The following is a 13,671-nucleotide window of genomic DNA, read 5'->3' as shown; positions in this document are numbered from 1 at the left end:
GTGTGTTTGCACAACAAATGTTATGGTGCTTTCAATTATATGGCAGCACATTTAAAATAAAACTAAATGCTAAAGGATATACACTTTTGAATTAATTTTTGGATTTTGCGTAGTAATGCGATTAATCGTGATTAATCAGGAAAATCATGTGATTAATTAGATTAAACATTTCAATCATTGCCCAGCCCTAGTTTTAAGGCAAGCCTTTTTTTTTCCAGCCAAGTATTCTTGGTACTCAAGTTTGAGTAACTTGTTTTCATATTAAAAACTTTAAGTTTGATTTTAGTGCCAACGCCAAACCAAGCTGGAGGTGAGGATGAAACTGAAACAGAAACCTCACACCACGTGTTTATCTCAGTGGTTGAGAATCATTCAGATTTCATTCCAAGTGCTGTAAGAACCTTGCTTTTTCCTTTGGTAAGTGTCACAGCAAACTGGCCACACCACAGCAGTCCTACCATGGGTGCAGCTGAGGCTGCATCGTCAGATTGGAGCTCTCCATAATCTCCCTTCGCCGCTACACCCACAGTCCATAGCCATTATCTCTGTCCACTTTCTATTCCTGCATGAGCAATCCATCTGTAATATTGCACAACACAAGTTAATCATAAGATTTGGAAATAAGCAGTCAGTGTTCTGACAAAGTAAGGAGGACATCCTGTGTTAAAGCATCATTTTTTGCCAAGTACAGATTAGTGATGGGAAGTTCGGCTCTTTCGACTCCTGAACGGCTCTTTATTTAAGATCTTTTGTAGCCTATATTTGACCTTAACTTTGCAAAAAAAAAATCATGGTTTATGTGTTGAAAACCCTTTTGCTTTCAGTGTCTTTATGAGAGACCTTATAATTGCCCAATTCTTTGCATTTATTCTGTGACAAAACCACTTTTACATTTGTTTATTTCAATTAAACTTTTTTATTGCACAAATTAACAATAAACTTCAAACAAATCCACAGAACAGAACCAAACTCAAGCTAATATTAATAATGTCCTCAATTAAACTTTTTTATTGGATAAATTAACCAAAAAATTTCAAACAAATCCACAGAACAGAACCAAAACCAGAACCAAACTCCTTAATTCTCACGTGAATACCGCATGCTGGTCGCCATGCTGGCCAGTCATAACAAAGCTCTGTCATAACCAGAGTTGGGACTGAGCACTGAAAGTGAAACCTAAGCAGCAAATGGAAAAAAACTTGGAGTCGGCTCTCACTTGATGCGAGCCCGCTCTTCTGATTCACTACAAAGAGCCGGCTCTCAGAGCCGATGCTTGTGCGCATGACCCATCCCTAGTACAGATTTACATAAAAACTGGGAGTGCATCTATTTGATGAATGACATGCTTCCTATATAGACATTGGCATTCTTCTTCCCCCTGTCCCCCACCTGCACTTCATGCAGACTGCAAATTGCACTCTTGGCTTCACTGCAGATATCACTGTTGAACAATTTTACTCATGTCGGACTAATTGGTGACTCCAAATTGACTGTAGGAGTGAGTGTGAGTGTGGATGGTTGCTGGTCTCGTTTGTCTCAATGCGGCCCTGTGATGGACTGGCGATATGTTCAGGGTGTACCCTGAACATATCGCCCAATGACAGCTGGAATAGGCTCCAGCCCTCCTGCGAATCCTGAATTCGGTTAACCGGGTGTAGAAAATGGATGGATGTATAGATTTTAGGAATTAATATTTTCCAAAAATAAGCCTGTTTCACAGCTAGACATTTCCTGGTTCGAATCTCAGCCAGAGCCTTTCTGTGTGGAGTTTGCAGGTTTGGGTTCTCCAGCTTCCACCTATAGTCCAAAAACATGCATGTTAGGTTAGGTCTGTCTCTGTATTGGCCCCCAAATGGATTGGTGATCTGTCCAGGCTGTATCCTGCCTCTCATCCAATGGCAACTGGGATAGGCTCCAGCCTCCCAACCCTCAACCCTTACGTGGAAAAATGGATGTTTGGATGGACAAATATTCTTTTGAAATATTGTTTTATTTTTCTATTTCAACAAATTGTTTTTCCAAATGTTGATCTTTCTCTTCCTCGACCTCCCCCGACTCTACAGAACAGCTGGGAGCAAGAGTGCATTCCTCCGATGTCAGCATGTGATACGGGTCCAGACTTATTCTCAGGTCAGAGACACTCTGAATGAGAAACAGCAGAAAGAGGAAGAGAAAGGTTTTTTATTTGAAAAAATATCAGAATCAGAATCAGAATTTGTTTTATTGCCATTGTTAATGAACAGTGTTCACTAACTAGGAATTTGCTGCGGCGTAAGGTGCAAACATGTAACATAGGATATAATGATAAAAAATAAAGAATAAAAATATATGTATATAAAATGTACAAGGTGTGTACAACAATACACAGTATCCAATATACAGAGCAACAACAGTGCAGCTTCATTAGTGCAATTTTAATGATGGTAAAGTAAAGTAAAGTGACTGGGGCAGGTTATGAGGTGATTATGAAGCGTTTATAAGTCCGACTGCAAGGGGGAAAAAACTGTTTTTGTGACAGGAGGTTCTGGTCCGAATGGACCGAAGCCTCCTGCCCGAGGGGAGTGGTTCAAATAGAGAAGGGTCAGCTGTGATCCGACCTGCTCGCCCCATAGTCCTGGAGACGTGCAGGTCATGGATCGATGGGAGGCTGCAGCCGATCACCTTCTCAGCGGAGCGCACAGCTCGCTGCAGTCTGTGTCTGTCCCTGGCAGAGGCCCCGGGATACCACACCGTGATGGAGGAGCAGAGGATGGACTCAATGATGGCCGTGTAGAACTGCACCATCAGCTGGGCCGGCAGCTTGGCCTTCCTCAGCTGTCGCAGGAAGTACATCCTCTGCTGGGCCTTCTTGGTGAGGGACCTGATGGTCGGCTCCCACTTGAGGTCCTGGGTGATGGTGGTGCCGAGGAACCGGTGACAATCCGCAGTGGTGATGGGGGTGTCAGTGAGGGCGAGGGGGGGCAGGGGGGCTGTGGATTTCCTAAAGTCAACGACTATCTCCACTGTCTTCTGGGCGTTGAGCTCCAGGTTGTTGCTGCTGCACCAGGTCACCAGCCAGTCCACCTCCCTCCTGTAGGCAGTCTCATCGCCGCCCTAGATGAGTCCGATGAGGGTGGTGTCATCCGCAAACTTAATAAGCTTAAAGGGACACTCCACTCATTTGCATTAGGCTTTGCATTGTTAGAAACCCAGTCATACTTTTGAATGGTCATGCAACACTCTCTCATTTCCCCCTGAGACGGGAGAAATCCGTATTCACCTCTTTAAAGCGGTAGCATGGTTGCCGCGTCTGTCACGGCGGTGTCGCACCGTGACGTCAAAATGACATTTCAGGCCTGGCGCTTCCCTTGAACAGACGGCGCAGCGCGTTGTCGTGCACCAGTCGATTTTTGTAACTTGGCGGCGCCGAGCACAACGAACCGGATGGACCGATGTGAGACCAGGCTCAGTGAGGAGGTGCGTTTGTACAGACAGCTGTACGAAACTGCAGTGAAACAGCACAGGGAGCACGTAAACTCCCAAAACTGCTGTACAGAGATGGGAAGAACTTTGGGGAAAGAGGGAGAGTTCTGTAAGAATGTGTGGAAGAAGCTACGGGACAGATACGTGAAGGCAAAGAAGAGGGCAGAGACTCTGTTGATGCCGGGGGCTTCAGACCTTTACCTCTATTGACTGAATTAAAAAATTAAAATGATCTGAAAACTGCAGCAGTACCATTAATTACAGTATTCTTGCTCTTGACAGCGGCATTGTTTTCTTCTCCACTTTCGTGGTTGTAGAGTAGAGGTAACCTTCACGTAGCAGCGCCACCTCTGTGACGGAGAAAATTGCAACTACTCGCGCAACGACTTGCGCCACTATATAGGGTCCTATGGCAGGCACGAACTCGTGACGTCATCAACACCGCTCGCGCGAGCAGATGCAGCAACCATGCTAGAGCCTTTACACTTCCTCCTACAATAACGCAAAAATCGTCATTTTGCGTCATTGTAGGAGGAAGTGTAAGAGGGGTGGATTTCTGTTGAGACTACAAGCCTAGTTCCCACCCTTCAACACCGCACATAGGTGGGTTGGACCTAATGCGCTAACAGACCTATCACAGATCAGTGCCAGTGCTTTAGACTGGCAGAGAGCTGCAGCTAACTATATATATATATATATATACATATATCTAGAATAAAAATAAAAACATGCGATGTTTCAACGACAAGCAGGTGAAATAAATATATTTTATATTATATATATATATATATATATATATATATATATATATATATATATATATATATATATATATATATATATATATATATATATATATGTCCAGGTAGCGTCAGAGCCCATCTACGGAGAGCCTCGCCACTCTCCGTAAGCCCCATTGTATGCAGTCCCACCAGAATTCCACTGGGGGTGATCGCGGGCGAGTCCAGAATGAATGGGGGTCTATGGGGCTAAACGGCTAAATATATTTATTTCACCTGCTTGTCGTTGAAACATCGCATGTTTTTATTTTTATTCTAGATTCGGCAAGTTCAATATAGATTATAGGTTGAAAGTCGAATTAATGAGTATTTATGTCCTTTCAATTTCTTTCAGTTTGGGTCGTTGTTGGCCATAAAACGCTAGCATTCTGCTAATGAATGCTGATTGGTCAGTGACGGACATGCGACTGATTACGACCAGAGACCCCGCTTGATGGCAGCTGAAGCCAAAGCAGTGGATGTCCAGAATAGAATGTGAAACAGAATCTTAAGGAGGACCTTCCCGCTATTAATATTTAAGTTAATATTTGTGTATAGTAACTTATTTCTTCCTGCGGGCACTTTTGTTTTCAGATCGTTATATATGTATTGTGAAAGTACATGGGTATAAATGGAATTTGAGTCTCTTATTCGTGTGTTCAACGTGTCAATATACATGGTTTAGTATTACGACCTTAAAAAGTACAGTAAATGTCCCGCTCAATAATATTAAACAATCGTTTTTATTCCGCCATTCCTTCATGGCCTGAATTCTGCAGCTTGACTGTAAATTGCAGTGGCAGTAGGGGGGGTTTAGTAGATAGATTAGGGGGTTAGTTAGGTTTGTTAGATTAGGTTAGGTAAAATAGGTTATTTTAGGACATTAATAAATATATGTTTAACAACAAGGGCCTACTTTTGGAATCTTAAGTTTGTGTTATTATTTTGCATACTACATGCAACAAGTGTTACTTATTTAGTCAATTTATTCATTAGTCCTTTGTTTTATTAAGAAAATCAAACTCACTGAACGTGTCCATGCATTCAAACTGAGCTCTGTTGGTATAAACTTTGTCTAAACTTTGTTTTAATTTTCGCTATTGCCACCGTAAGTTGGCTAGGGCAGAGCTATGGAAAGAAGTATCTATATATAGTACATGGCGACCGTGCTGAATTGCCAGACTGGCTCTGCAGTGACTCAGAACTTGCCGTAAAGCAGAACGTACGCAATCTGTGACGTCATCACCATTTTTGAACGGCTTTTTAGAACAGATAAGTGAACTTCAAAAATGCAATATTCAGCCGAGTGTATTTTTTTAGTCCCCCCTTTTGAATGCAACTTTCAAATTACTTGACAAAAAATTATATCCTGAGAAAAGTGGATTTTTAGGGTGCAACCCCCATAGACCCCCATTCATTCTGGACTCGCCTGCGAGCGCCCTCACATGGACAGAGACACCATTTCAGAAACCGGAAGTTACCAAGAGTGGCACTTCTCTTCCATTAGACATTCTCTGGTAGCGTAGAGTCGGGTGGAGCTGTATACTCTCGGGGGAGTGGCCTGCGGATCTTGAGCACTGCAATGCACTATGGGGATTGTTGTCTTTAATCCACAAGCACAAAAAAGTCATTTTCTGCCTTTTCTCGGTCAAGAAGGCACCAAATTAAAAATGTATGCTACTATTCTACTACATATATGGCCCACTTCCAATACATATTCATGTCTCCACTGGTGGAATGTTCCTTTAACGAAGTCATGGCTGGAGGTGCAACAGTTAGTATACAGGGAGAAAAGTAGAGGTGAATGTACACAGCCCTGTGGAGATCCTGTGCTTAAAGCAATACTATGTAACATTTCTACTTTAAAATAACAGCTTGAAAAAAATTGTGTGGCTAGAATGAGTTTTAATATTACGATTGGCCTGTCTTCTATGCCCTTCGGGTGTCTCAGTTGGAAAAACTGCGCTATGTAACTTTGCTGGAGCGGCCCGGTGGCGGCCCGGTGGCGGCCGGGAGCTGAGCGGAAGTACTTTGACTTGCTTTCTGGTACACCTACCGCAAAAACAAATAGACCCCTCTCACACTCCCAGGTACATTTGATTACTCTTACCTTCTTGGTCGACATAGCTTGCACCTTCTGACTCCTCGCCGGTTCGTCAACAAACGTGAATAGTGAAAGTGAAAGGGTGTTGTATTTACGACAGTGTAACCGTACATTACCTCCAAGCCTGTAGGGGGAGCTCCAGAGTGGGCTTTTTGAGAAGTTACATTGTATCGCTTTAAGGTCCGAGTTGCAGAGACACTCTTCCCCAGCCGCACGCGCTGACTCCGGTCCGTTAGGAAGTCTGTGATCCACCTGCAGGTGTGGTCGGGCACGGAGAGCACAGAGAGCTTGTCCTGGAGCAGAGTGGGAAGAATCATGTTAAATGCAGAGCTGAGTAGTTAGTGTTTCATGGGGTATTCCCCATGTTTTTAGCTCTGTGTTTTCATGTTTTAGGTTATTTCAGGTCTTAGTTTTTAAGTTTAGTTAAGTTTTGCCATTGTTTTTCCCTCAGTCCCCATGTTCTGCTCATTAGTTTCATTCACTTCACCTGTCCATTGTCCCCAGCTGCATTCATTCACCAGTCTCTCCCAGTTCCCAATTTGTGAATTCCTTTCTCTGTTTTTCACGATTCATGCCACGCAAAGCCACGACTAACCAAGCCCAGTCATTTCTTGATTTACCAAGCCATGTTCTTTGTTTTCCCTTGTCTTAGCCATTTTTCACATCTTAGTTTTGTCATCCGGCCTTTTGTTAACCTTGTTTGAAAATAAACCCAGTTTGCTTTTACACCTTTGAAGTCCGCATCCGTGTCCTGCCACCCCAAACCTGACAATATGTCACTTGAATAACAATACCAGCCTTTCAGTGTCTTTTTAAGGCTCATTTCAGTCATTGTGTCAATAACACCGCAGGCAAAACGGGTGAATCTACAGGTCCTTCTAAAAAAATGAGCATATTGTGATAAAGTTCATTATTTTCTGTAACGTACTGATAAACATTAGACTTTCATATATTTTAGATTCATTACACACAACTGAAGTAGTTCAAGCCTTTTATTGTTTTAACATTGATGATTTTGGCAAAAAAGTAAAGAAAAACCAAAAATCCCTAGCTAAAAAAAATAGCATATTTCATCCGACCAATAAAAGAAAAGTGGTTTTAATACAAAAAAAGTCAACCTTCAAATAATTGTGTTCAGTTATGCACTCAATACTTGGTCGGGAATCCTTTTGCAGAAATGACTGCTTCAATGCGGCGTGGCATGGAGGCAATCAGTCTGTGGCCCTGCTGAGGTGTTATGGAGGCCCAGGATGCTTCGATAGCGGCCTTAAGCTCAGCCACAGTGTTGGGTCTGGTGTCTCTCAACTTCCTCTTCACAATATCCCACAGATTCTCTATGGGGTTCAGGTCAGGAGAGTTGGCAGGCCAATTGAGCACAGTAATACCATGGTCAGTAAACCATTTACCAGTGGTTTTGGCACTGTGAGCAGGTGCCAGGTCGTGCTGAAAAATGAAATCTTCTTCTCCATAAAGCTTTTCAGCAGATGGAAGCATGAAGTGCTCCAAAATCTCCTGATAGCTAGCTGCATTGACCCTGCCCTTAATAAAACACAGTGGACCAACACCAGCAGCTGACATGGCACCCCAGACCATCACTGACTGTGGGTACTTGACACTGGACTTCAGGCATTTTGGCATTTCCTTCTCCCCAGTCTTCCTCCGGACTCTGGCACCTTGATTTCCGAATGACATGCAAAATTTGCTTTCATCCGAAAAAAGTACTTTGGACCACTGAGCAACAGTCCAGTGCTGCTTCTCTGTAGCCCAGGTCAGGCGCTTCTGCCGCTGTTTCTGGTTCCAAAGTGGCTTGACCTGGGGAATGCGGCACCTGTGGCCCATTTCCTGCACACGCCTGTGCACGGTGGCTCTGGATGTTTCTACTCCAGACTCAGTCCACTGCTTACGCAGGTCTCCCAAGGTCTGGAATCGGCCCTTCTCCACAATCCTCCTCAGGGTCCGGTCCCCTCTTCTGGTTGTGCAGCGTTTTCTGCCACACTTTTTCCTTCCCACAGACTTCCCACTGAGGTGCCTTGATACAGCACTCTGGGAACAGCCTATTCGCTCAGAAATTTCTTTCTGTGTCTTACCCTCTTGCTTGAGGGTGCCAATGATGGCCTTCTGGACAGCAGTCAGGTCGACAGTCTTACCCATGATTGCGGTTTTGAGTAATGAACCAGGCTGGGAGTTTTTGAAAGCCTCAGGAATCTTTTGCAGGTGTTTAGAGTTAATTCGTTGATTCAGATGATAAGGTTAATAGCTTGTTTAGAGTACCTTTTCATGATATGCTAATTTTTTGAGATAGGAATTTTGAGTTTTCATGAGCTGTATGCCAAAATCATCAGTATTAAAACAATAAAATACCTGAAATATTTCACTTGGTGTGCAATGAATCTAAAATATATGAAAGTTCAATTTTTATCATTACATTATGGAAAATAATGAACTTTATCACAATATGCTAATTTTTTGAGAAGGACCTGTATAGCGCTCCAAAACCCATTAACCAGATTACACATCTTAACCAAAAACCTATGGTAATTTGCTCTCTGGGCCACGTTTTTTTTATTTTTATTTCTGCTTGCATTGCGTTACATCACATTTTTCAGAAACTTGCTCTTAGGGAGGAAGTTATTGACTATGGCAATCAAATCAGCCTGTTTCAACTGAGCAGAGAATGAGTACTGCTTCACAGTCTGCAGACTGATAAAGAGCTCAGTGTGCAGGATTTGGGGGATTTCAAACAGTGGCAGCTGGTGGTTGAAGCAGAGTATGAAGCAAAAAGAAAGCATTAGCTGGCTTTGGTCATTATCCTCAAGAATAACATTTTCTTTTGAAAAAGTGTTTAACTTGAGATTTTTGGGGAATTTTGAGCAAACAAACTATAACAGAGTGTAACAGCTGTCAGCTATGTTAACAGAAGCTTTTACCATAACTCCTTGAAATTCACTATATTCTAGAGGAAGCTATTGTACTCTCCTCCCTTTATTCATCTGACAGCTTTAGTTACTAATTACTTTTAAAATAAGGCAAGGCAAGGCAATTTTATTTATAGAGCACAATTCATACACAGGGCAATTCAAAGTGCTTTACAGCTACATAAAATCACAAGAAGACAATAAAACCATTAAAAAGGAATAAAAAAAAAAAAAGAAAAGAAAAGAAAGAAATTAAAAAAGAAAGAAATTTAAAACCCATTAAAATAATCATTAAGTAATTAAAAAGTGAAGAGTGCAGATAAAATACTTTCAGGTGTCATATGCACAGCTAAATAGAAATGTTTTCAGCCTGGATTTAAGCTCGATGGAGCTCATAAAATACTACTAATAATACTAATTTCACAGAGAAGTTCCCCTGAAACACTTGATTTACACTGCCCTTACAGTAAGAAATCGTCTTTGATTAATCCTAAATTTTTGTCAGATGTGTTGATTTTCTCTCCACATCGCGGCAGCTACCAATGAATTTTCATGTTTAAAAAGATGGAATAAAATCCATCTTGTAGGTCCGACACAGTTGTGTAAAACGATTAGCCTAGATGTAATGATTTGAAGCCCGTCCAGCCCCTCTTCCAGTTCCTACCTATGCATAAATTGTGCAACGAAGCTTAAACAAAGCCGTTTACAACAGCGTTGCAGCTTTAAGCAGCGATTCTAATTATTTTCTAAGTGGGGTTTTGTGAGGTACTTATGAGTAGTTAGTGTTTTATCTACAGTAAAGAAAAAGGATCAGGGCGCTCTCAGTTCAGCTGGGCATACACTGTGCGATTTTTTCAATCAGCTGCTGCTCATACTGTACGAGTGAATCGCAAGGGTTAAAACGTCACTGCTCACGATTCCTGTTCTCACACTGTACGACCCGATGGTCTGATGCGATCTGGCTGCTCACACTGCACGACACGTCGGACTCGGTCGCCGGTTGCTGCCATGCTGTTCTGTTGTCTTCTTCTTCTTCTGTTGACAATTTTCTCTTCCGTGCCTATGTTTGCGCATGCGTAGTGTGACAGGATGAGGTCAATCGGCTCGTCCAGCTGCTTCAACTGTGCGAGAGCCTCACGAGGGGCGACCAGGATTTCAAACAAGTTTGATTTTCATCCGATCGATCGGGAGGTGGTCGGGAGGGCTTAATCGTTTGTCGTTACCCCATGTATACTACACGATGCGAGACGCACGATTGAGCCAAAACTCAGCCCGATCTCCAAAATAGTCGCACGAGTGAAAATCTTGTCGACATCGGGCCAAAAATCACACAGTGTATGCCCAGCTTAAGTCAGATGGTTTCCTTAGGGTCGAGCTAAATCATAAAGCTCCTCAGGGCGGAAAAAGAGCTAATGTTTCATCATTTAAAACCACTCAAACCTAAATATTTTATAGTGGTTTGAAAAGGAGCTATATTGTGAATATTTAAACTGCGTCACTTTTGCGCTTTTATTTTCACTTTCCCTAGGGCAGCTCGTCCATATAACAACACCGTGTGACTATATGTGTTAGTTGGACCCACTACCTGATGCAAAAGTAAGGCAGTGTAAATATCCACATTATAATGTTCGCTGAAACCACTGTCAAAATGTTTGGTTTGCATTGTTTTCAAAGGAAATATTTTCTAAGAATGTATCCAAAAGGCTACTTATAACGATAACAGGACAGGGCCCAGAATGGAGCCTTGAGGAATTTCACAATGTCATTTAAGACTCAACCCCTTTAGAAAAATGGCATTAATGCCTATGTACTGTTCAAGCTGTGTTAAGACTATGATCCACAGAAGGTGGTTAAGTCTAAAAGCCCAAGAATTCCTAACACGGACGATTAAAAGAAAGACATTCGAAACATCAAAATACCTCTTTGAATACTTTGCCGTTTAAAACCGAGCAGAAACTTTTCATAAATGCTAATTTCATCCATTTTGCAGCTTGTAAGATTGTTTTTATTCCAGACCCTTAGTCTGAAAAGCATGAATATTTCTTCTTGATAAGAGACTGCATCCCAGAATGTTTCAAGGCAGCTGGAATACACCATGAAATAAGCCGTGTTTCACAGTACATGAATGTGTGACCTGACAGTTTTGCCTGATTAACCCCAGTGCCAGATTGTAGAGTTTTGGGCCTTAAGCCTGATATACACTAACCCAATTGGTCATCTTTCATCTTGGATAGATGCAAATCAGACGGCGTTCACTAGGCTTAAGGCATAAAACTGAACTTGCAAATCAGAGAATCTAGCATCGAGTGGAGGAAGGCTTGAGATCTTCATGCTCATGCGAGTAATCAGGCAAGTGGATGCAGGTGGGCTGATTGGGAGCAGTTGAAGTGGACATTTCAAGCTGTAGTGTAGCATAGAGGAGTATCTTTGAAGGACATGGAATGGAAATATTTCAATAGGATTAATGTTTCTTTAGAGGTTTTTAAATGATGATCTTCAACTCTGAGCAGAGTATTAGATAAAGGTATTCAAGCGGTTCGAGTTTTATCGCGAGAATGACATCAATGGAAAAGAAGCAACAAAATGTGTCCATGTGAACTTGCTCAAGTTGTGATTTGATTGAGACTCGTCCTGATGTGTGAAGGTGTTCAGGAAGAACTGGAGATCCTGCTGACCTTTAGTTTTTTTTGCCCTTTCCGTCCTGAAACACAGACTCGGAGTTTCTAAACAAATAGTTGCTCATCATTAGATGAGCCACAGAGGGAGCAAATGTTATTTACGCTGATGCATTCAGTATATGAGGTATGCCTTGCCAACCTGGTACACTCTCATCTCCGCTTTACATCAGTCAGCAAAGAACATCCAAGGTCACACAAATGTTTTAATCCTATTAATAAAAGCGCACTTTTGCTTCTAGTCTTTATTGAATATATCTGCAGCTTGTTTAAATGCATGGCAAAAACCGGCTTAACCTTTTATAGAGAAGGCTGGAAATAGTTTACATTCACAATTGTATTACACCTACTTGACATTTCTAATTTTATGCATGGTTGCCTGCCAGGTAACACTATATTTGGTCTCATTATAAGCAGGGCTGTAATCGAACTGATGTGCAGAAGTGCCATTTTTTGACTGAAAAAAACAAGATATCCATAAGAGCTTTGTGTTACCTTTTCTTGAACATTTCAAAAATAAAATTTGTGAATCATCATAACAATAACAAGACTTTTTAAACGATGTAAATGGGGTTTAATTGTCAATATGCTATTTGGACCTGTCTGGTTTTGACACAGAGACACAGACCTGACATTCACTGCATCTAGGGAATAAACATAAATGATTCAGTCTTTAAAATGGAACTGAATAATGAATATCATGAGCTGACTCATACCTTCAACCCTAACTCGTGTCAGCAGTCACAATTTCAGAATGGGAGTCCATTAAATGTTTTTCATTTTTTGTTTGTGATGGAATTTTTTTATTCAGAGGTGGAGAATAACTTTAATATCTCAAAGGACATAATTCCTTCTATTCACTCTGTTGCTCTGAGGTATACATAATGTGTTGTATAAAATGTGCCATACCTTTCTGATATGGTCTTTCACAATCATTCACTGAAAAGTCATGCTTCGAAATGTGGCAAATGAGATCAGGCGTGCAAGATCTAAAGTTAAATTTACCAACGGTGACGCTCAGATCCGCCACAGAAAACGTGTTGCTTGGTTAACCCGGCACTCAGTGGGTGAGAACTGGCTCTTTTGCCATCAGCCATGAACTTCCTGTTTGTAAATGAATGAGAGATGCCACCTATTGACCTTGGATAAAAATGAATGAGGGAATGACAGCAGGGAATGCACGAAACAGATGTCAGCCTGATTTAGTTAACATCTTATGACAGAGAATAATTAATACACTGATATGAGGAGAAGTCTGATATTTTAGATCAATGTTCCAAGTTAATTAGATGAAATATACAATTTTTTTTTATACATTCAGAAGCAGACATGTTGTGTGTGGTGGATCGGCCATCAGAGAGTTCTCTGAGCTCCAGAATAAGCAGAAACACACTAATGAGATCAATATTGCTGCCTTGCCGGATTATTTTATCCCACTGGATTAATATGAAAACATTTTCTGTTTATTCTCACATTTATGTCTTTTACATCTGCTCAGTTTCAAATGCTCCACAATAAGAGAATATCAACAAATTATGCAGCTTGAGTTTTCTTTTTATGGAAACATACAATGTTTACCTCTGCCATAGTATTCCTGTAATTATTGTCTGTTATATGTGAGAATATAACACGGAGGGGTCTATTCACATTTGTGGTTCCCTTATTTCCCAGCTCGTCCAGGACAGAGACCTTCTATGTCTGAAAATGTTATTAATCTTCATCCACAACTTTTAAAA

At 41.5% G+C, this 13,671-nt stretch overlaps 1 long non-coding RNA gene across 2 annotated transcripts; it reads right to left on the bottom strand.

Annotated features, from left to right (window-relative positions):
* Positions 1–885: 885 nt before the first annotated feature.
* On the bottom strand, positions 886–10,566 carry LOC142379014 (uncharacterized). 2 transcript variants are annotated; one of them, XR_012769641.1, is made up of 3 exons: positions 10,176–10,566; positions 6,462–6,638; positions 886–2,142 (listed from the first exon to the last, which is right to left on the bottom strand). It is a non-coding gene; the product is annotated as an uncharacterized LOC142379014 (long non-coding RNA). The 2 variants fall into 2 exon arrangements; XR_012769640.1 differs by having other exon boundaries at positions 10,191–10,566.
* Between the last annotated feature and the right edge of the window lie 3,105 nt (positions 10,567–13,671).

Source organism: Odontesthes bonariensis, chromosome 4 (genome assembly GCF_027942865.1).
Source record: "Odontesthes bonariensis isolate fOdoBon6 chromosome 4, fOdoBon6.hap1, whole genome shotgun sequence".
NCBI lineage: Eukaryota > Metazoa > Chordata > Actinopteri > Atheriniformes > Atherinopsidae > Odontesthes > Odontesthes bonariensis.
The sequence above is the reverse complement of the archived record's forward strand: the minus strand, read 5'-3'. Positions and strand labels throughout refer to the sequence as shown.